The following is a 20,852-nucleotide window of genomic DNA, read 5'->3' on the forward strand; positions in this document are numbered from 1 at the left end:
AAAGACTCGGCTCCCGACCACGGCGCCCTCTGGGAACTGTAGTTTACGCTGCTTTGGAGCTGGTGCAATCACGGAAGCACTTCGTTCCAGTACTAAACTACAGCTCCCCAGATCCCAGTGGCTTCTCACGCCCTTCTCCCTGCGCTGTTAGCCTATTGCAAAGTAGTCCCCGAGGGAGAGCCGCTGTGATTGGAGGATGGTTACAAGCGCATGGTTTAGCCCACGGCGGAAAGGTCCTGCCTGATGGCACCCAGCAATTGGCGGGAAAGGAAGGGTGTGTAACTCGAGGGAAGAGGGACGGACTCTGTGAGCGACATTAGCCATATGGGCGTATTCGAGACTTTAGTCTCCCCCGAGGTTAAATGTGGGAGGTGAGGAGGCCTTCCGTTGCGCAAAGCCCACTCGACCCGGAAGCAAATCTTTTTTTAAAAAACAGCATTCGCATTCTGGAGGGGCGGGGAATTGACGTGTCGGAAGACTGGCCGGCTTCTCAGGTTGCTAAGCGACGAGGCAGGAGCGCGCGCACACTCGGGCCGCCGGGAGGCACCTGAGAGAACTGCGGCGGCGGCGTCCGCTCGGAGGCTGAGGAGGACCGACGAGCACACCGCGTCGTCCTGGGTCCTCCTTCCCTGGCCTTGAGGAATCCTCGCCCCGGGCATCGTCCGTTGACGACTCAAGGGCTGTGCGGGGGTGCCCCCTCGGAGGAGGCCCGGGGCCGCTTGTCTTCCTCACTTCAAGGTAGGTGAGCTGTGGCCCGAGGGCAAGGGGTTTTCTTTTTAACGTTAGGGTTGGGGATGCGGTCGTGCGCCGTCCAGCGTTGCCTCTATTTACTGGGATGCTGGACTGCTGTGAACTGGCCGACCCTTTCTCGGTGCTGAGTGCCAGGGCGTGGGGATGCAGCGGTGCTCGGGAGAGTGCAGTGCCCTGAAGTTCGCGTCCCTTCCCCACTGTAAGATGCAGCTACTTCGCAGTTAAATGAAAATTATTTGTTGGACGTCTGCTTTGTGGGAGATGAGCGCCTTTCCTCCAGGAACTCAGTCTGTGGATCTAACTTTTTCTCTAAACCCCACGTGAATGTTGACGCTTTCGTTTATTCTCTTTTGGAAACTGGCTGCTCCGTAAATCATCCCGTCCCTTCAGTTATGCCAGACCTGCATTTGCCATGCTATGAGTCGGAATGGACTCGACGGCAACGTTTCTTTTTGGGGGGGCGGGGCGGGGAGCGTGGCGCCTGGTAAAACAACTTTAGGATGTTTTCATTTAAAATTAATGCTGCCCGAGAGAATTGCTGGACTCACTGGAACCTTGTTTCACGTGTATGTTACCCAAAACCCGTTGCCGTGGAGTCGATTCCGATTCCTAGCGACCCTATAGCAGACACGATGCTCTGAATAGCATACATGAAAATGAGGAAACATCGTATACAAAAGATAACACGGGTATGAATTCTGTTTTTTCTCCGACTCTGGTCAATCAATACCAAGTGGTATTTTTTTTTTTCCTTTTCTATTTCGGTTGAAGAATTTGCTACTGTGGGAAAGAAATAGAATGATTTATTTTCCTACTTGATATATCAATAGCATTTGTCATAACTGATGGCAGATTGAAAAAAAATATAGTAGTGAAATATATACGACAAAGAGTTTGCCATTTAACCATTTTTAAGGGTACGATTCAGTGACATTAATTACGTTCACCGTGTTGTGCTACCGTCACCACTGTCCCTTTCCAAATGTTTTACATCACCCCAAACAGAAGCTCAGTCCCCCTTCAGCAGTGTCTCCTCCCTCCTCCCACTCCATCTTTGGCATGCAGGCACAACGTAAGAGATGAGCTTTCTTCGGGGACAACCAAGCTTGTGTTCTGCAGGGCTGTTTTGGAGGAGTTGCTGTGTCTTATCAAGGAATCCACCAATGCTAAAGAACTGTCTTCCAAGGGACTGAAGATCTGGGATGCCAGTGGATCCTGAGACTTTTTGGACAGCCTGGGACTCTCCACCTGAGAACAAGGAGATTCAGGCCCAGTTTATGGCTTTCAGTGGAGGCATTTTGGGGCCGAATATAAAGATCTGAATTCAGATTATATAGGTCAAGGAGTAGACCAGCTGCAAAAGGCTACTGACACAATCAAAACCAACCCTGACGACAGAAGAATCTTCATGTGTGTTTGGAATCTAAAAGGCCTTCCTCAGATGGCACTGCCTCCCTGCCATGCTCTTTGCCAGTTCTATGAGGTGAACATTGGGCTGTCCTGCTAGCTGTACTAGGGTTCAGGAGACAGGGGCTTGGAGGTGCCTTTCACCATCGCCAGGTATGCCTGGCTCACCTGTGATTGCACACATCACGGGCCTGAAGCCAGGTGACTTTGTATATACTTTGGGAGATGCACTCATTTACCTGAATCACACTGAGCTGCTGAAAGTTTAGCTCCAGCGAGAACCAGGACCTTTCCCCAAGCTCAAAATTCTTCAGAAGGTTGAAACAACTGGTGATTTCAAAGCTGAAGACTTTTCAGATTGAAGGGTACAATCCTCATCCGACTGTTCAAATGGAAATGGCTGCTGTTTAGAGCACTTTTAAAGGAATTGTTTCAAGGATGTTGTCAGCCCTTAGGGGTTGGACTGGACATATGGGTGAAAAAGTTCTTTTTGCTATAAAGGAAAAAGGAACTAGGTCACAACACAGCCCTCTTGGTTACCTATTAGTCATTATTCATTGAAAACTGCTTTCTTTTAAGCATGTTGCCAATGACAGATGTAACAGCGCAGGTTCTTTTAGTAATAAAGGATTTTGAGCTTGGTTAACTCACTGAGGGTGTATGAAAATGCTGAGATGATGAATAATGTTGGGAGAGTGAAAATTTATTTGCTCTTAACACAAACGCGTATATGTATTTCAAATCCATGTCTTCATGAAGGTCAGCGAATTTCAAGAATTCTGTAAACTATTCCCCCAAACTTGAGTGAGCTGAATAACACCATCAATCGTAGTGGATAGGGTGGTTATGAACATTTAAAGTTATTTGTTTCATATATTGCTATAATAAAGTTGTGTTCTGCATTAATCAAAAAAAAAAAAAAAATGGCCGTAAAAGTATGGGTTTAATTTTGAACTCTCGATTCTATTCTATTTGATGTGTATGTGTATCTTTATACCAATACCATGCTGTTTTGATTACTGCAGCTTTATAGTATATTTTGAAATTGGAAAGTGTGAGTCCTCCTACTGTGTTTTTCTTTTTTCAAGATTGTTTTGGCTATTCAGGGATCGTTCCATTTCTGAATGAAATTGAGGATTGACCTTTCCATTTCTGCAAAAAGGGCTGCGTTGGAATCTGTAGAGAGCGCATTGAATATGTAGATTGCTTTGAGTAGTAGTCACAGCTTAACAATATTAGGTCTTCTAATCCGTAAACACAGGATATCTTTCCATTTATTTAGGTCATCTTTAATTGCGTTCAGCAGTGTTTTATAGTTTTCAGTGTACGAGTCTTTAACCTCCCTGGTTAAATTTATTCCTGAATTTTCTTTTAGATGCTATTGTATATGGGATTATTTTCTTTTCAGACTGTTTATCGCTGGTGTATAAAAACACAACTGATTTTTTTTGTTATTTTTATTGTGTTCTGCTACTTTGATGAATTCATTTAGTAGCTCTAACGAAACCAAAAACCAAACCCGTTGCCAATGAGTCGATTCTGACACATAATGACCCTATAGGACAGAGTCGAATTGCCCCATAAGGTTTCCAAGGAGCAGCTGGTGGATTTGAACTGCTGACCTTTTGGTTAGCTGCCGAGCTCTTAATCACTGTGCCACTGGGGCTCCTTAGTAGCTTTCTTATGGATTCTTTGGCATAATGGCAGATTTTTGGATCACCTTTTACTTGGCTCTTGGCCAGCATACTTTTTTGGTTTTCCTTTTATGTCATTAATTGTCCTTTATCAGTCTCCTTGCAAGTTTCTTTTTACCTCTGACTTCTTAACATTTAAGTGTCCCTATTCTTCTGCCTACATTCGCTCCCCAAGTGACCTAATTCGTGAGCCTCATGGCTTCAAATGCCACCTCTGTGTTGAAAATTCCCAAAGTTATGTATTTAGTCCTGTTTCTGAAAGGTCACAGCCTGAAAAACTGTATGGAGCAGTTCTACTCTGCACACATGGGGTCGCCATGAGTTGGAATCAACTTGACCCGGTAATTAACTACAGCAACAACAACATGTCTTAATTAAGGAGCCTGGGTGGTGCAAGCAGTGTGCATTCAGCTGCTAACCTAAAGGTTGGCAGTTCAAAACCACCTGTTTGTTCCGTGGAAGAAAGCCAGTGGTGAACTGCTTCCATAAAGATTATAGCCAAGAAAACCCTACAAAGCAGTTCTACTCTGTACCACATGAGTCGGAATCAACTTGTCAGCAAAGTGTTTGGTTTTTGGTTCACGTCTTAATGACTTATTTGCTGTTTTCATGTGGTTTCTAATATGCATCATTTCCACTATTTAACAATGTTTTGTACTGAACAATTGTATAAACCCAACCAAACCCACTGCCGTTGAGTCAATTCCAGCTCATAGTGACCCTATAGGACAGAGTAGAATTGCGCCATAGAGTTTCCAAGGAGTGCCTAGTGGATTGTATATAGAAGTGTAATACCTTTTGATACGGATAATATGACCAGGAATTTCCCCAGTTCCAAGATGTTGGTTGCGGATGGGTTTATAGAGTTTCAAACGGTAGAATAGTTAGAGCCTGGGATTGGTGGAATGGAGACTAGTCTTAAGAAATGGGTCAGGAGAACTTAGAGCAGGGGCTTTAGGATGTGGTACTCTGTTAGACTCTGGGGATTAAAAATGAGTATGACATAGTTGCAGCCTTTTTGGAGCCCCCAGTATAGCCAGTAACACTGATGTGTAAACACATAATAACATGATGTGACCAGTCTAGTATATTGTTGTGGCAAAGAGCTAGTAACTCTGGGCCACCAGGGCTTCATGAAGGAGGTACTGCCTGAGTGACTTTTGAAGGACAGATGAATGATTTTGCCAGGCAGCTAAAGGGGGTGGGAGGAGGTAGAAAGACATTTGCAATGTTACGTGTGGGGTTTTGGATTGGCAGTAAGAAAACATAAGTATATGCATACCCAGAAAACCCACGGCCATCAAGTTGATTCTGACTCGAAGTGACCCCATAGGGTTTCCAAGGCTGTAAATCTTCACAGAAGCAGAATGCCACATCTTTCTCCTGCAAAGCACCTGGTGGTTTTGAACCGCCGACCTTTTGATTAGCAGTCGGGTGCTCTGACTGTTGCAGGACCAGGGCTCCTCATATATGCACACATTAAAAAACAAAAACAACTCATTGCCCTCGAGTCGATTCCAACCCATATCGACTCTGTAGGACAGGGTTTCCAAGGAGCAACTGGTGGATTCGAACTGCCAACCTTTTGGTTAACAGCCGAGCTCTTAACCACTTAACCACTGTGCCACCAGGGCTCCATATACATACCTACATGCTTTACATTCCTGATTTTTCTTTTAAGCTAAGGCTGTAGAACTGCACTGTCCAATACTGTAGCCATGAGTCATATTAAAAAAAAAAAAAAACAACAAAAAACCAAAGCCCAAACCTATTGCCTTCCAGTTGATTCTGACTCATAGTGACCCTACAGGACAGAAAAGAACTGCCCCATAGGGCTTCCAAGGAGCGCCTGGGTGGATTCGAGCTGCCGGTCTTTTGGTTAGCAGCCGTAGCTTTTAACCATTACGCCACCAGGGTTTCCCATTAGTCACATATGGCTGTCTAAAATTAAAAATTCAGTTCCTCAGTCACACTAGCCACATTTCAAGTGCTCAGTAACTGCATGTGACAGAATATAAAACATTTCCATCATCATGGAAAGTTCTATTGTACAACGCTGCTAGAATGTAGTGGAAACAAAGCATCTGCCCAGAGCAGGAGCAGCTGCACTAAATCTTTGCTCCTGGATCCCCTGTGGGGTGCGTGGCTGTCTGTGATTCTGACTGCATAGGAAGAGTTCTGTCAGAGGCCAGAAAGAAGTCTAGTTCTTGTCTCAATCATTGTCTTTTTATTCTGGAGCTTATACCATCACCAGTCGGGAAGAACTCACATTAACAGTATCAGTGTGTCTGTTTAAAAGGATGTTTGCAAGGACTTCACTGTCTTGGATCTTGAATCTTGAATCAGACTTAATATCCGCAAGCCCACGTCCTCAGGAGGGGTTGAGAAAACAGTCAGTGCCTGGGTGACCCTGGGCAACATCTGTCTCCTGTTCTCTGTTATGCTGGAAACCTATGTCCCTGCAGCATCCTAAGTAGATAGAAGAGCAAGTGTCATGTAGAGACTTGAGATGGATGGCAGGTTCAGACACTGCCAATGCTGGGAGTCAAAATGCAGCAGAGTCCTTGTGGTCTGGCTGGGCTGTCTGTATATTTAACGTGTGCAACAGGTCTATATTCCTATGTGCTTTTTATGAATTGTCAAAATATATGTTTTATTTAGATATATTTGCTCTCCATGACCTTATCTTTATTGGGAGTTCTTCTCTAAAAAAAGTCTGGTTGGCTTTATAATTTATAATATTTTCAGTTTGTATTAAATAAACATGCCTTTTGTAAATCAAATATCAGGATAATTGTCATTTCCGAGGGGAGGAAAAAAAGGGATGTTACTGAGGAGGGGCCCAAGGGACTTTAATGTTTTGGCGGGTAGAGAAAATATGAATATTCATTTTACTACATACATACATAGGTACGTGCTTTAAATTCTTGATTTTTTAAAATAATTTTTATTGTGCTTTAAGTGAAAGTTTACAATTCAAGTCAGTCCCTCACAGAAAAACTTATATACACCTGCTACATACGCCCAGTTACTCTCCCCACAATGAGACAGCCCGCTCTCTCCCTCCACTCTCTCTCTTCATGTCCATTCCGCCAGCTTTTAACCCCCTCCACCCTCTTTTTTTTTTTTTTTACCCTCTTATCTCCCCTCCAGGCAGGAGATGCCAACATACTCTCAAGTGTCCACCTGATCCAAAAAGCTCACTCTTCACCAGCATCCCTTTCCAACCCGTTGTCCACTCCAATCCCTGTCTGAGGAGTTGGCTTTGGGAATGGTTCCTGTCCTAGGCCAACAGAAAGTCTGGGGGCCATGGCCACCAGGGTCCTTCTAGTCTCAGTCAGACCATTAAGTCTGGTCTTTTTATGAGAATTTGGTGTCTGCAACCCTCTGCTTTCCTCCTGCCTCAGGGGTTCTCTGTTGTGTTCCCTGTCAGGGCAGTCATTGGTTGTAGCCGGGCACCATCTAGTTCTCCTGGTCTCAGGATGATGTAGTCTCTGGTTCACGTGGCCCTTTCTGTCTCTTGGGCTTGGTGTTCTTGTGTTCTTCATTCTCCTTTGATACAGGTTGGTTGAGACCAATTGATGCATCTTAGATGGCTGCTTGCTAGCGTTTAAGACCCCAAATGCCACTCTTCAAAGTGGGATGCAGAATGTTTTCTTAATAGATTTTATTATGCCAGTTGATTTAGATGTCCCCCGAAACCATGGTCCCCAAACCCCTGCCCCTGCTACACTGGCCTTCAAAGCATTCAGTTTATTCAGGAAACTTCTTTGCTTTCAGTTCAGTCCAGTTGTGCTGACCTCCCTTGTATTGTGTGTTGTCTTTCCCATCCATCACCTAAAGTAGTTCTTATCTACTATCTAATTAGTGAATACTCCTCTGCCACCCTCCCTCCCTCCCTCCCCCATCTCCTAACCACAAAAGAATGTTTTCTTCTCAGTTTAAACTATTTCTCAAGTTCTTATAATAGTGGTCCTATACAATATTTGTCCTTTTGCAACTGACTAATTTCACTCAGCATAATGCCTTCCAGGTTCCTCCATGTTATGAAATGGTTCACAGATTCCTCACTGTTCTTTATCGATGCGTAGTATTCCATTGTGTAAATATACCATAATTTATTTATCCATTCATCCATTGATGGGCACCTTGGTTGCTTCCATCTTTTTGCTGTTGTAAACACTGCTGCAGTAAACATGGGTGTGCATATATCTGTTCGTGTAAAGACTATTATTTCTCTATGATACATTCTGAGGAGTGGGATTTCTGGATCGTATGGTAGTTCTATTTTTAGCTTTTTAAGGAAGCACCAAATCAGTTTCCAAAGTGGTTGTACCATTTTACATTCCCCCCAGAAGTGTATAAGTGTTCCAGTCTCTCCACAGCCTCTCCAACATTTATTATTTTGTGTTTTTGGATTAATGCCAGCCTTGTTGGAGTGAGATGAAATCTCATTGTAGTTTTGATCTGTATTTCTTTAATGGCTAATGATCATGAACATTTCCTCATGTATCTGTTAGCTTCCTGAATGTCTTCTTCAGTGAAGTGTCTATTCATGTTTTGCCCATTTTCTAATTGGGTTATTTGTCTTTTTGCAGTTGAGTTTTTGCAGTATCATGTAGATTTTAGAGGTCAGGTGCTGATTGGAAACGTCATGGCTAAAAACTTTTACCCAGTCTGTAGGTAGTCTTTTTACTCTTTTGGTGAAGTCTTTGGATGTGCACAGGTGTTTGATTTTTAGGAGCTCCCAGTTATCTAGTTTTTCTTCTGCATTCTTAATAATGTTTTGTATACTGTTATGCCATGTATTAGGGCTCCTAACGTTGTCCCTATTTTTTCTTCCATGATCTTTATTGTTTTAGATTTTATATTTAGGTCTTTGACCCATTTTGACCTCGTTTTTGGGCGTGGAGTAAGGTATGGGTCTTGTTTCATTTTTTTGCAGATGGATATCCAGTTATGTCAGCACCATTCGTTAAAAAGACTGTCTTTTCCCCATTTAACTGTTTTGGGGCCTTTGTCAAATATCAACTGCTTATGTGTGGATGGATTTATGTCTGGATTCTCAGTTCTGTTCCATTGGTCTATGTATCTGTTGTTGTACCAGTACCAGGCTGTTTCGAATACTGTGGCGGTATAATAAGTTCTAAAATCAGGTAAAGTAAGGCCTCCCACTTTGTTCTTTTTCAGTAATGCCTTGTTTATTCGGGGCCTCTTTCCCTTCCATATGAAGTTGGTGATTTGTTTCTCCATCTCATTAAAGAATGTCATTGGAATTTGGATTGGAATTGCATTAAATGTATAGATCGCTTTTGGTAGAATAGACATTTTTATAATGTTAAGTCTTCCTATCCACGAGCAAGATATGTTCTTCCACTTATGTAAGTCTCTTTTGGTTTCTTGCAGAAGTGTACTGTAGTTTTCTTTGTATAAGTCTTTTACATCTCTGGTAAGATTTATTCCTAAGTATTTTATCTTCTTGGGGGCTACTGTAAATGGCATTGAAATACCTTTAGTAGTAGTGGTGTTAACTCTTCTCTGAAAGTTTGGTAGAACTCTGCAGTGAAGCCGTCCAGACCACGGCTTTTTTTTGTTGGGAGTTTTTTGATTACCTTTTCAATCTCTTGTTATGGGTCTATTTAGTTGTTCTATCTCTGTTTGTGTTAGTTTAGGTAGGTAGTGTGTTTCTAGGAATTCATCCATTTCTTCTAGGTTTTCAAATTTGTTTCAGTATAGTTTTTCATAGTAATCTGATATGATTCTTTTAATTTCAGTTGAGTCTGTTCTAATATCACCCTTCTCATTTCTTATTCGCGTTATTTGCTTCCTCTCCTGTTTTTCTTTTATCAGTTTGGCCAGTGGTTTATTGATTTTGTTGATTTTTTCAAAAAACCAGGATTTTGGTCTTGTTAATTCTTTCAACTGTTTTTCTGTTTTCTATTTCATTTAGTTCAGCTCTAATTTTTATTATTTGTTTTCTTCTGGTGCCTGTGGGTTTCTTTTGTTGCTCTCTTTCTATTTGTTCAAGTTGTAGGGATAATTCTTTGATTTTGGCCCTTTCTTCTTTTTGGATGTGTGCATTTATTAATATAAATTGGCCTCTGAGCACCGCTTTTGCTGTGTCCCAAAGGTTCTGAGAAGAAGTGTTTTCATTCTCATTGGATTCTATAAATTTCTTTATTCCATCCTTAATCTATAATCCAGTCTTTTTGGAGCAGGGTATTGTTCAGTTTCCAAGCGTTTGATTTCTTTTCCCGTTATTGATTTCCACTTTTATAGCCCTGTGGTCAAAGAAGATGCTTTGTAATATTTCAATGTTTTGGATTCTTCTTAGGCTTACTTGATGACCTAATATATGCTCTGTTCCAGAGAATGTTCTATGTGCACTAGAAAAGAAAGTATAGTTGGTTGCTGTTGGGTGGAGTGTTCTGTATATGACTACAAGGTCAAGTTGGTTGATTGTGGCATTTAGATCTTCCTTGTCTTTATTGAGCTTCTTTCTGGATGTCCTGTCCTTCACCGAAAGTGGTGTGTTGAAGTCTCCTACTATTATTGTGGAGCTGTGTATCTCACTTTTCAATGCTGATAGAGTTTGTTTTATGTATCTTGCAGCCCTGTCATTGGGTGCATAAATATTTAATATGGTTATGTCTTCTTGATGTATTGTCCCTTTAATCATTACATAGTGTACTTCCTTATCCTTTGTGATGGATTTAACTTTAAAGTCTATTTTGTCAGACATTAATGTTGCCAGTCCTGCTCTTTTTTGATTGTTGTTTGCATGATATATATTTTTCTATCCTTTGAGTTTTTGTTTGTCTCTTAAGTCTAAGGTGTGTCTCTTGTAGGCAGCATATAGATGGATCTTCTTGTTTAATCCATTCTGCCACTCTCTGTCTCTTTATTGGTGCATTTAGTCCATTTACATTCAGGGTAATTATGGATAGGTGTGAATTTAGTGCTATCATTTTGATGTCTTTTTTTGTGTGTCGTTGACAGTTTGTTTTTCCCACTTGATTTTATGGGCTGAGTAGGTTATCTTTATATATTGTCCTTTGCTCATATTTGTTGTGTTGATTTTGTTTCTGATGAGTCTGTTTTTTTCTTGTATTTTATTTTGATGAGTAGGATAGTTTGTCTCCTTTGTGGTTACCTTATCATTTACCCCTGTTTTTCTAAAGTTAAACCTAACTTTTATTTCTTTGTATCGCCATATCTTTCTCTCCGTATGGAAGGTGTGTGATTACATTTGTTAGTCCCTCTTTATTATTTTAAAGTTGTCTTCTTTTATATAATAACATTGCCGTTACCCTGTGTTGGGCTTTTTTTTTTTTTTAATCTTTCTTTGTTTTTTTGGATTTCCCTGTCTGGGCTGACTTCTGGTTGCTCTGCCTAGAGTTCTAGCCTGGGGTTGATACCTGATATTATTGATATTTTAAGCAAATAACTCCCTTTACTCTTTCTTGTAGTTTTGGTTTGGTTTTTACTAATTCCCTACACATGTGTTTATCTGGGAATGTCTTAATTTCACCTTCGTATTTTTTTATTTAAGAAACAGTTTTGCTGGATATATGATTCTTGGCAGGCAATTTTTTCCTTCATTTTTAAAAATATGTCATCCCTTTGCCTTCTTGCCTGCATGCTTTCTGCTGAATAGTCCAAGCTTATTCTTAGTGGTTCTCTTTTGTAGGGGACTTTTTGTTTATCCCTCGGCACTCTTATAATTCTCTCTTTATCTTTGGTTTTGGCAAGTTTGATTATAATATGCCTTGGTGAATTTCTTTTAAGATCTACCTTATGTGGAGTTCGATGAGCATCTTGGATAGACATCTTCCCATCTTTCACGATATCAGGGAAGTTTTCTGCCAATGAATCTTCAACAATTCTCTCTGTATTTTCTGTTATCCCTCCCTGTTCTGGTATTCGAATCACTTGTAGGTTATTTCCCTTGGTAGAGTCCCACATGATTCTTAAGGTTTCTTCGTTTTTTTAAATACTTTTATCTGATTTTTCTTCAAATATATTAGTGCCAAGTGATTTATCTTCGAGTTCAGAAATTCTAGCTTCTACTTGCTCAATTCTGCTCCTCTGACTTTCTATTGAGTTGTCTACTTTTGTAATTTTATTGTTAATCTTCTGAATTTCTGATTGCTGTCTGTCTATGGATGTTTCCAGGTCAGTAAACTTTTCCTTATGTTCCTGAATAATCTTTCTAATTTCTTCAGTTGCTTTATCTGTGTGTTCCTTGGCTTGTTCTGCATATTGCCTCATTTCGTTCCTGATGTCTTGAAGAGTTCTGTATATTAAACTTTTGTATTCTGGCTCTGGTAATTCCAGGAATGCACTTTCATCTAGAAGATCCCTGGATTCTTTGTTTTGAAAGCCTGTTGATGTGATCATAGTCTGTTTCTTTTATCCCTGGCTGCTTTTAAAATTTTCTCTTTATCTTTGGTTTTGGCAGGTTTGATGATAATATGTCTTGGTGATTTTCTTTTTGGATCAATCTTATATGGGGTTCGATGAGCATCTTGGATAGATATCCTTTCGTCTTTCATGATGTCAGGGAAGTTTTCTGCAAACAGAGCTTCAACTATTCTTTCTGTATTTTCTGTCCTCCCTCCCTGTTCTGGGACTCCAATCACATGCAAGTTATTCTTCTTGATAGGGTCCCACATGATTCTTAGGGTTTCTTCATTTTTTTTAATTCTTTTATCTGATTTTTTTTCCAGCTATATGGGTGTCAATTCCCTTGTCCTCCAGATCCCCCACCCTGCATTCCAATTGCTTGAGTCTGCTCCTCTGACTTCCTATTGAGTTGTCTAATTCTGTAATTTTACTGTTAATCTTTTCGATTTCTGAATGCTGTCTCTCTATGGATTCTTGCAGCTTATTAATTTTTCCACTATGTTCTTGAATAATCTTTTTGAATTCTTCAACTGCTTTATCAGTGCGTTCCTTGGTTTTTCTGTAGATTGCCTTATTTCATTTCTGAGGTCATCCCTGATGTCTTGAAGCATTCTGTAAATTAGTTTTTTATATTCTTTATCTGGCAATTCCAGGATTGTATCTTCATTTGGGAAAGATTTTGATTCTTTAGTCTGGGGAGTTGTAGAAACAATCATGGTCTCCTTCTTTATGTGGTTTGATATCGACTGCTGTCTCCGAGCCATCTCTAAGATATTGTAATGATTTATTTTATATTTGCTTACTGAGTCTTATCTTGTTTTGTTTTCTTTCAATATACATAGATGGGCTACTAGATTGTGCTGTCTTGATTGTTGTAGCCCTTGAATCACTTATGTCCCATTACCAGCTGGTTTGGGCTGTTACCAGATATATAAGCCTAAGAGTCCATTCACTATTCTTGAGTAGAATCTGATTTTGGGTCATCAAGTGTGTGGTGCAGACTGTCATCTCTCCACCTAGAGAAGTAGTGGTGATAGTTGTGTGCACCAGATTCTACTAGCAGCAGGGGTTCACACTCCAGGGGGTGCAGGATGCTGACAGGCTTCCCCCAAGTGCCAGTGAGGTAGGTGTGTCTCTATTCCTAAAGCACCTTGGTGGGTGGGCTCTGCAGCTGTACCTTAGGCCCCCAATGCCAGTACCTCTACAGACTGGTAGGTGTCACGATCCTCAGACCCCTGAGGCAGGAGGCTAGGTGGTCTGGGGGGAGCTTCAGCCCTCAGTTCCCTGTTGTGGGTCAGTGAGGGCTCTGTTGAATGCACGGAGATATCAGACCTGGGAAACTTGTCTTTCCAGTAATCCGCTAAAACAATTACAGTCAGATCCCTATTAGAATTGCCTTTGCATTATAATAGCCACCTTGTTCCCTGTAGGGATGAAAGCCCAAGACTGTGGATCTCATGTGCTTGGCTGGAGCTGGTTCTGTATTTTTAGTCCAATTAGGGAAGGATTTTTGGTCCCCGGTTTTTTTTGTAGCTGCTTCTCTCAGGCCAGGAGAATGGGTTAGGAAAAGATCAAAAAAAAAAGAAAAGCCGCAGCATACTTCACTGTCTGGCTCAGGAAATTCCAATGTTAATGAAGCTGCTTGGGAAGGGGAGGGGAGGGATCAGATACGTAGAAGAGGGTAGTACCCTGGAATATAGACAAAGTTACTTATCTTTCTTGGTGAGGACTGTTTTATTGGAGATTCCCGAGGGTTGTGTAGCCTGTGTGTGTTGGCTGGTTCGAGATTGCCCCCGAGGGTCAGGCCCGTGTCCCATGCTTGTGCTGTCTCGGAAGCCGTGGTCAGTTCCTCCCCTCCCAGTCCAAAGCCCAGCACCAAGGTTCCCTTGCTGGGACGCCGCACTCAAGGCTCCAAAACCAGTTGCTGCCTCCCGGTGACTTCTCCTCCTGTCAACCGTGTCGCTGCGCTGCCTGCGTGCACTGGCTGGGCTTCCCCCGAGGTCACTTCTGGGGGCTAGGGCTGCGTCCCGTCTCAGGATGCCGTGCTCAGCTCCCCTGCACCCAGTGCAAAGCCCGGCTCCAAGGTTTCCTGACTAGGACGCTGGCTCCAGGCTCCAAAAACAGTCGCTGCTTCCCTGTGGTTGTTTGTTCTCAGTCTCTGTCACTCAGGTCAACTCTTTAGATCTGTGCTTGATGGTCAGCGTTCGTAGATTGTCATGTATGTGATCAATTGACTTGTTTTTCCGAGTCTTTGTTGCAAGAGGGATCCGAGGTAGCTCCTACCTAGTCAGCCATCTGGGCTCCACCTCCCCATAGTCTGTTTCTTTATGTGACTTGATATTGACTGTTGTCTCTGAGCCATCTGTAAGTTATTGTATTAGTTTATGTTTGCTTAGCATACTGAACATACTGAAGTGAAGGTTAAACATGAGAGGAAAAACCTCACCAAACACATGCATTTGCATTATCCATCTTAGACTTAATTCAGATTACTTGCTGTTCCTCAGATATGCCCTGCCTCTACATATTTTTATACATCCTCAACTTAATCTTCATCTTGGACTCAAGCCTGTCTGTTGAAGTCCTGGCCATTCCCCCTGGATTTTATAAAGCCTTTCTTCCCCTTTGTAATTTTAACCCTTTTGTGATGGAAAATTTCAAACATATAGAAAATGCAGAGACAGTACTATAATTTTCCCAGTCTATCATCCAGCATCAACAATTAATGTTTTGCCACTCTTCTCTTTCTTCTAAATATTTTTATTGTGTTCTAGGTGAAAGTTTACAGAACAAATTGGGTTCCCATTTAACAATTTTTATGTAAATTGTTCCTGACATTTGTTAATTTTCACAATGTGCTAGCATTCTTGTTATTTCCATTCCCTGTGTTCTGTTTCCATTGATGTAGCTTGCGTTCCCCTCTTTGCCTTCACCTCTTTGCTTTTGGGTAAATGTTGACTCTCTGATTTCAGAGAGTTGATTATTTAAGGGAGCACATTGCTCGTGAGTGTTGTTATTTATTCTATACGCCAGGCTATTATTTGGCTGAAAGGTGAGCTCCAGGAGTAGCTTCAATTCCAGGTTCAGAGGGCATCTTAGGGTGATAGTCTCAGGTTCCTCTAGTCTCTATCAGTCCAGTAAGTCTGGCCTTTTTTAGGAATTTAAATTTTGTTGTACACTTTTTTCCCATTCTATGTGGGACCTTTTTTTGTGACCCTGATCAGAAAGGTCAGTAGTGGTAGCTGGGCACCGTTTAGTTTTTCTGGTCTCAGGCTAGAAGAGGCTGTGATACTTGTGGGCTATTAGTCCTGTGGACTAATTTCTTCCTTTTTTTTTTTTTAATTGTGCTTTAGATGAAAATTTACAGAACAAATTACTTTCTCATGAAACAATGAATACACATACTGTTTTTTGACATTGGTTGCCAACCCCACGACGTGTCAACTTTCCCCTTCTCCACCTTGGGTTCCCCATTACCAGCTTTTCTGTCCCATCCTGCCTTCTTGTCCTTGCTCCTGGGCTGGTGTGCCTGTTTAGTCTCATTTTGTTTTTAGTTTCTCCTTTGAATCTTTGGTTTCCTTCTCTTTTGCTCCACACAAATAGAGACTTTCTTTTCTTCTAAATATACCTGCATTCCCTCTTATCCCTTCCCTCCATTTGCAAACATACAGAAAAGTTGAAAGAACTGTATAACGAATACCCTTTATACTAGTCAGAGTTAAGTCAGGAGACAGAACTATACTGGCTTTTTGAAAATTTAATATGAAGAATTGCTGTCTAGAACAAGGGAAGTTGGGTAACTACTAAATGGGGCAAAGGAGGCCCTCTAAATCCAGAAGTCATTGCAAAAGAATGCCTGTTACCTCTAGCTGAGGAAGGATTAGGCGATGGTCCCTCTTCCCAGGGCATGGATTCAGACCTCTTCAAAAGGGCATGGCTACCGTAGCTATAAGGAACCCTGGTGGCATAGTGGTTAAGCACTTGGCTGCTAACCAAAATGTTGGCAGTTTGAACCCACCAGCTGCTTAATGGGAGAAAGATGTGTCAGTCTGCTACCGTAAAGATTTTCAAGCTTGGAAACCCAATGGGACGGTTCTACTCTGACCCATGGGGTTGGCAAGAGTCACAATCAGCTTGATGGCAGCTTTACCATGGCTGCATGGCCTACACAAGTGCCGAATGTGGTGGGGAGACGGGCCTGCGGCTGAGGCTAGACTTGTCTTCTCAGCGAGGCTGTTGGACTTCCGTGCTGAATAATGATAGTAAGGAGGACTGGAATCCTTAAGGGGCCCTGGTGGTGCAGTGGTCAGGAGCTAGGCTGTTAACCAAAAGCCCATTGTTGGAGCCACTGTGTTAATCCATCTTGTTGAGGGTCTTCTTTTTTGGTGACCCTCCACTTTACCAAGCATGAAGTCCTTCTCCAAGGACTGGTCCCTCCTGATACCATGTCTAAAGTATGTGAGATGAAGTCTTGCTGTCCTCGCTTCTGAGGAGCATTCCAGCTGTACTTCTTCCAAGACAGATTTTTTCGTTCTTCTCGCAGTCCGTGGTATATTCAGTGTTCATTGCCAACACCATAATTCAAAGGCATCAGTTCTTTGGTCTTCCTTATTCATTGTCCAGCTTTTATGTGCATAGAAGGCAATTAAAAATACCATAGCTTGGGTGAGGCACACGTTATTGCTGAAAGTGATATCTTTGCTTTTTAACACTTTAAAGAGGTCTTTTGCAGCAGATTTCCCCAATGTGATAACGTCGTTTGATTTCTCAACTGTTGTTTCCATGGGCATTGATTGTGGATCTAAGTAAAATGAAATCATTGATAAATTCAGTCTTTTCTCCGTTTATCTTGATGTTGCTTATAGGTCCAGTTATGAGGATTTTTGGTTTCTTTATGTTAAGGTGTAGTCCATACTGAAGGCTGTAGTCTTTGATCTTGATCAGTAAGTGCTTAAAGTTGTCTTCGCTTTCAGCAAGGAAGGTTGTGTCATCTGCATATCACAGGTTGTTAATAGGTCTTCATTCAGTCCTGATGCCTTGTTCTTCTTCATGTAGTCCAGCTTCTTGGATTATTTGCTCAGCATACAGATTGACTAAGTCTGGTGAAAGGAGACAGCCCTGACACGTAGCTTTCCTGGTTTTAAACCACACAGTGTCCCCTGTTTTGCTCGAATGACGCCTCTTGGTCTGTGCACAGGTTCTGCTTGAGCACAATTAAGTGTCCGGGAATTCCCATTCTTCGCAGTGTTGTCCGTATTTTGTTATCCACGCAGTCGAATGTCTTTGCATAGCCAATGAAACACTTATCTTTCTGGTATTCTCTGCTTTCAGCCAAGATCCATCTGACATCAGCAGTGATATCCCTTGTTCCATACCCTGTTCTGAATCTGGTTTGAATTTCTGGCAGTTGCCTGTTGATGTACTGCTGCACCTGTTCTTGAATTATCTTTGGGAAAATTTTACTTGCATATGATATTAATGATATTGTTCAATAACTTCTGCAGTCTATTAATTTTTGTTAAAAGAAAGCAGAAAATAAAAAGACATTTTAAAAGATCAAGGTTGATTGTATTGGAATAAATATTTCCTTATGTGATTGAATTAAAAAAAAATGCGACTCACATTTAATTTCTTAGTAAAGCTTGGACATGGCACACAGCATGCTGCCCTCAGGTTCCCCTCCCTCTCCAGCCACTCTCTGGGAGCAAAGCAGATTGCTCTGCCTTTCTTTTATAGAGTAGGAGTGCGCTATTCTTCAAAGACTGTTGTCAGAGTTTTATCTCCCACACTGAGCACTTATTAAAAATTTCTCCCATGATCCTCCAAACCGAATTTTCATAGCAGCTGCTAAGAGAAAGAGGGTTTTCCATGTTGTTATTGTTCTTACAAGCTCATGATTACTGTCCTCAGCTTAAAGTGAATTTTAGAGGGAGAGTTTTCCTAACCAGCACTCTCACTGCACCCGGACACGACAGTCCCTTAGTCCAGGAACACCACAGACATCGTGTATATGCCATGTCTCCAGCCCAAATGCACAGAGTCACCTGTCTGGTAGTTCACGGGTCTTGTTCTCTTTAAAGTTAATGGCCCTTGTCAATCAGATTAAGGAACACATTAGCACTGATTAGTGTATACATTGTCTTTCACAGGTAATATAATACATTGCAAGACAGGATTTGGGGGCAGGTAGGCATATCAGCACATTTCAAATCATACAAATAATAAGGTTTTCTCTCCTGTCAGCCTTCCTGTGAGAACCATCCCTGGTAATAACTAATGTCAAGTAGCACAATAAGTCATTGCAGTCCCACTGTGTATTTGAATCTCCAGGTGGTTTTTGAATTCCTTGTAAACATTTGTTTTTGTTAAAGCAACAAACAATAGAGCATTAAACTGTCATGCTAGCTTTGGCGATGTACTTATTAAAATATTTTTGCCCAGCTTAGTGTTATTTAGGCATTGTTTAATTCAAATTGCAGAAAATATTTGAAATACCATTCTAACAACATCCAGCAGAGCATATTAAAGGAGCATTAAATTTAAAATCCGTGAAATAAAACGTTGGCTCTTGACACCTTAGGAATTTGGAGCTCAGAAGATCTTAGTATAGAATCGTTTAACCCAATGTTAATTTTAGTTATAGCATATGTAATATTGGTATTCATCTAGTAAAAAGTCATTCATTTTGATGTTTTCTTTAGTGAAGTACAGTTAAACTTTAAAGCTTTCTTATATAACAATTTTATCATAATCTGATTCCTTTTCATTGAAATTAGCAAAGGAATATTTAGAAAGTAACCTAACGATGCCTTGCGGTTGGTTTAAGCAGCTGCATGTTTAGAAATACATGATTTACTCTAGCATACGTGTGATTAATAGCCATGTTAGATAATAGTGTGATTAAAAATAGGATAATTTAAAAAGCAAGATTAAGATTTATGAAGTAAATCAGAGACCAAGTTATTATAATAAATCTTTTTGAAGTGAAAGATTATGTAGGGCTACATTGTTCACTTAGCTAAGATGAAATAAATGTTTGGCTTTGTACTCTTTTTTAAACACAAAAAAAAATGTTGGGTACCTCAGAAATTATTTTGTTGGTTTAAATGGCATGCAGAACATTTTCTGAAAGTCTTCTGAAATAACTCCTAAGAGGAATATATAGTATTTAAAAATATGGTTATGGCATTCACTTCAGTTCGAGCCTCAAAGCTAGTAATTCCAAAATCAAGTTTAGTTATGGCAAAAATAAAAGTGGTGGTAAAATTGTAGCCAAAATGAGAATCATTTTATTACTATTTTTTATTATCTTATACATATACCATTTATACACATCCCAGTATTCTTAACTATAAAATACATAGGTAGAATTTTCAGGAATGGTGAAGTACAGGGTATTTTGACAGGATGGAAGTTGTAGTCATGGGAGCTTCATGTAATCAAGTTGTCTAGAGTGGTCTAGAGATAGAATTAGACTCTGTTGCTAGAATCTCCTATTTCATCTTTATGTAAATTAGAATAAAACATGATCCATTAGAATTCTTTTTGATAATTACATGTTTCCAGCTCCCTGACTTTTTTTAAAGTGGAAGGCATGAACTTCATTGGTTTTAACTCTGCTACCTAGCTGTGTGACTTCGAGCAAATTTCATTAAGCCTCAGTATATCAGAAACCCTGGTGGCATAGTGGTTAAGTGCTATGGCTGCTAACCAAGAGGTCGGCAGTTCAGATCTGCTCGGTGCTCCTTGGAAACTCTATGGGGCACTTCAACCCTGTCTTATAGGGTCACTATGAGTTGGAATTGACTTGATGGCAGTGGGTTTGGTTTTTTTTTGGTTTTATATCAGTAAAATAGGGATACTAATGTTGAGTGACCATAAAATCTGGAAATGTGGGCAAATATGTATAAATACGGTTTATTGATATTAAATTACAGTTATGTTCAATGACATTATATGATATGTCCAATTTTTTGTTCCTCATTAATATTACATAGTTCAATGCTCTGAGTTGTATGCCACTATTGAGCTAAGTGTTTTGCACATAGTACCTCATTTGATCCTTAAGACAACCCATGAAATATTTGTCAGTTAGGGTGTTTTTGGTTACAAGTAAGATAATACAAATTGGCATAAACAATAAAGAATCTTTCGTTTGCATTATCCAGAAGCTCAGAAATAAAGTGATTCTGGTGGCTCAACTATTGAGGAAAAAATCTACGACAGTGAGGACTTGGATGAGTTGAAACGATGCCTAAGTCAGGAGGACTAAGGGATAGGTGAGATGCTGTCTATTAGTGAGGTTACCTCGGTGATTATAAGATGGTTTCAGCTTTCTCATGCTGATACACAGATCTGATATCCAGCAAAGATGGGAGACTTCCTTATCTTCCTGTTTTATTAGGAAGGAAAATCCTTCCAAGAAGCCCTGACTGACTTCCCTTCCGGTCCTGTCAGCCAGGATTATATCACGTGCCCATGCTTTCCAGCATCAAGGCGGGTCTTTCCAACTTTTCCATCTTGTAATATGCTGACTCCCCCTTTCCCCCTTAATTTCAGAGTTTGCATGAGGCTGTCATGATTGGCAAGAGACTA

General features: G+C 40.9%; 1 protein-coding gene and 1 pseudogene across 14 annotated transcripts in view; both read left to right on the plus strand.

The window, feature by feature from the left end:
- The first annotated feature begins 91 nt into the window (after positions 1 to 91).
- WDPCP (WD repeat containing planar cell polarity effector) overlaps positions 92 to 20,852 on the plus strand; it is a 399,715-nt gene continuing 378,954 nt past the window's right edge. For all 14 annotated transcript variants that reach the window (XR_007513554.1, XR_007513555.1, XM_049856218.1 and 11 more), the window contains exon 1: positions 92 to 738. The gene's annotated coding sequence lies outside the window, so the exon portion shown is untranslated. The remainder of the gene's footprint in view (positions 739 to 20,852) is intronic.
- Positions 1,527 to 3,075, plus strand: LOC126060149 (thymidylate synthase-like; annotated as a pseudogene).

Source organism: Elephas maximus, chromosome 17 (genome assembly GCF_024166365.1).
Source record: "Elephas maximus indicus isolate mEleMax1 chromosome 17, mEleMax1 primary haplotype, whole genome shotgun sequence".
Classification (NCBI taxonomy): Eukaryota; Metazoa; Chordata; class Mammalia; order Proboscidea; family Elephantidae; genus Elephas; species Elephas maximus.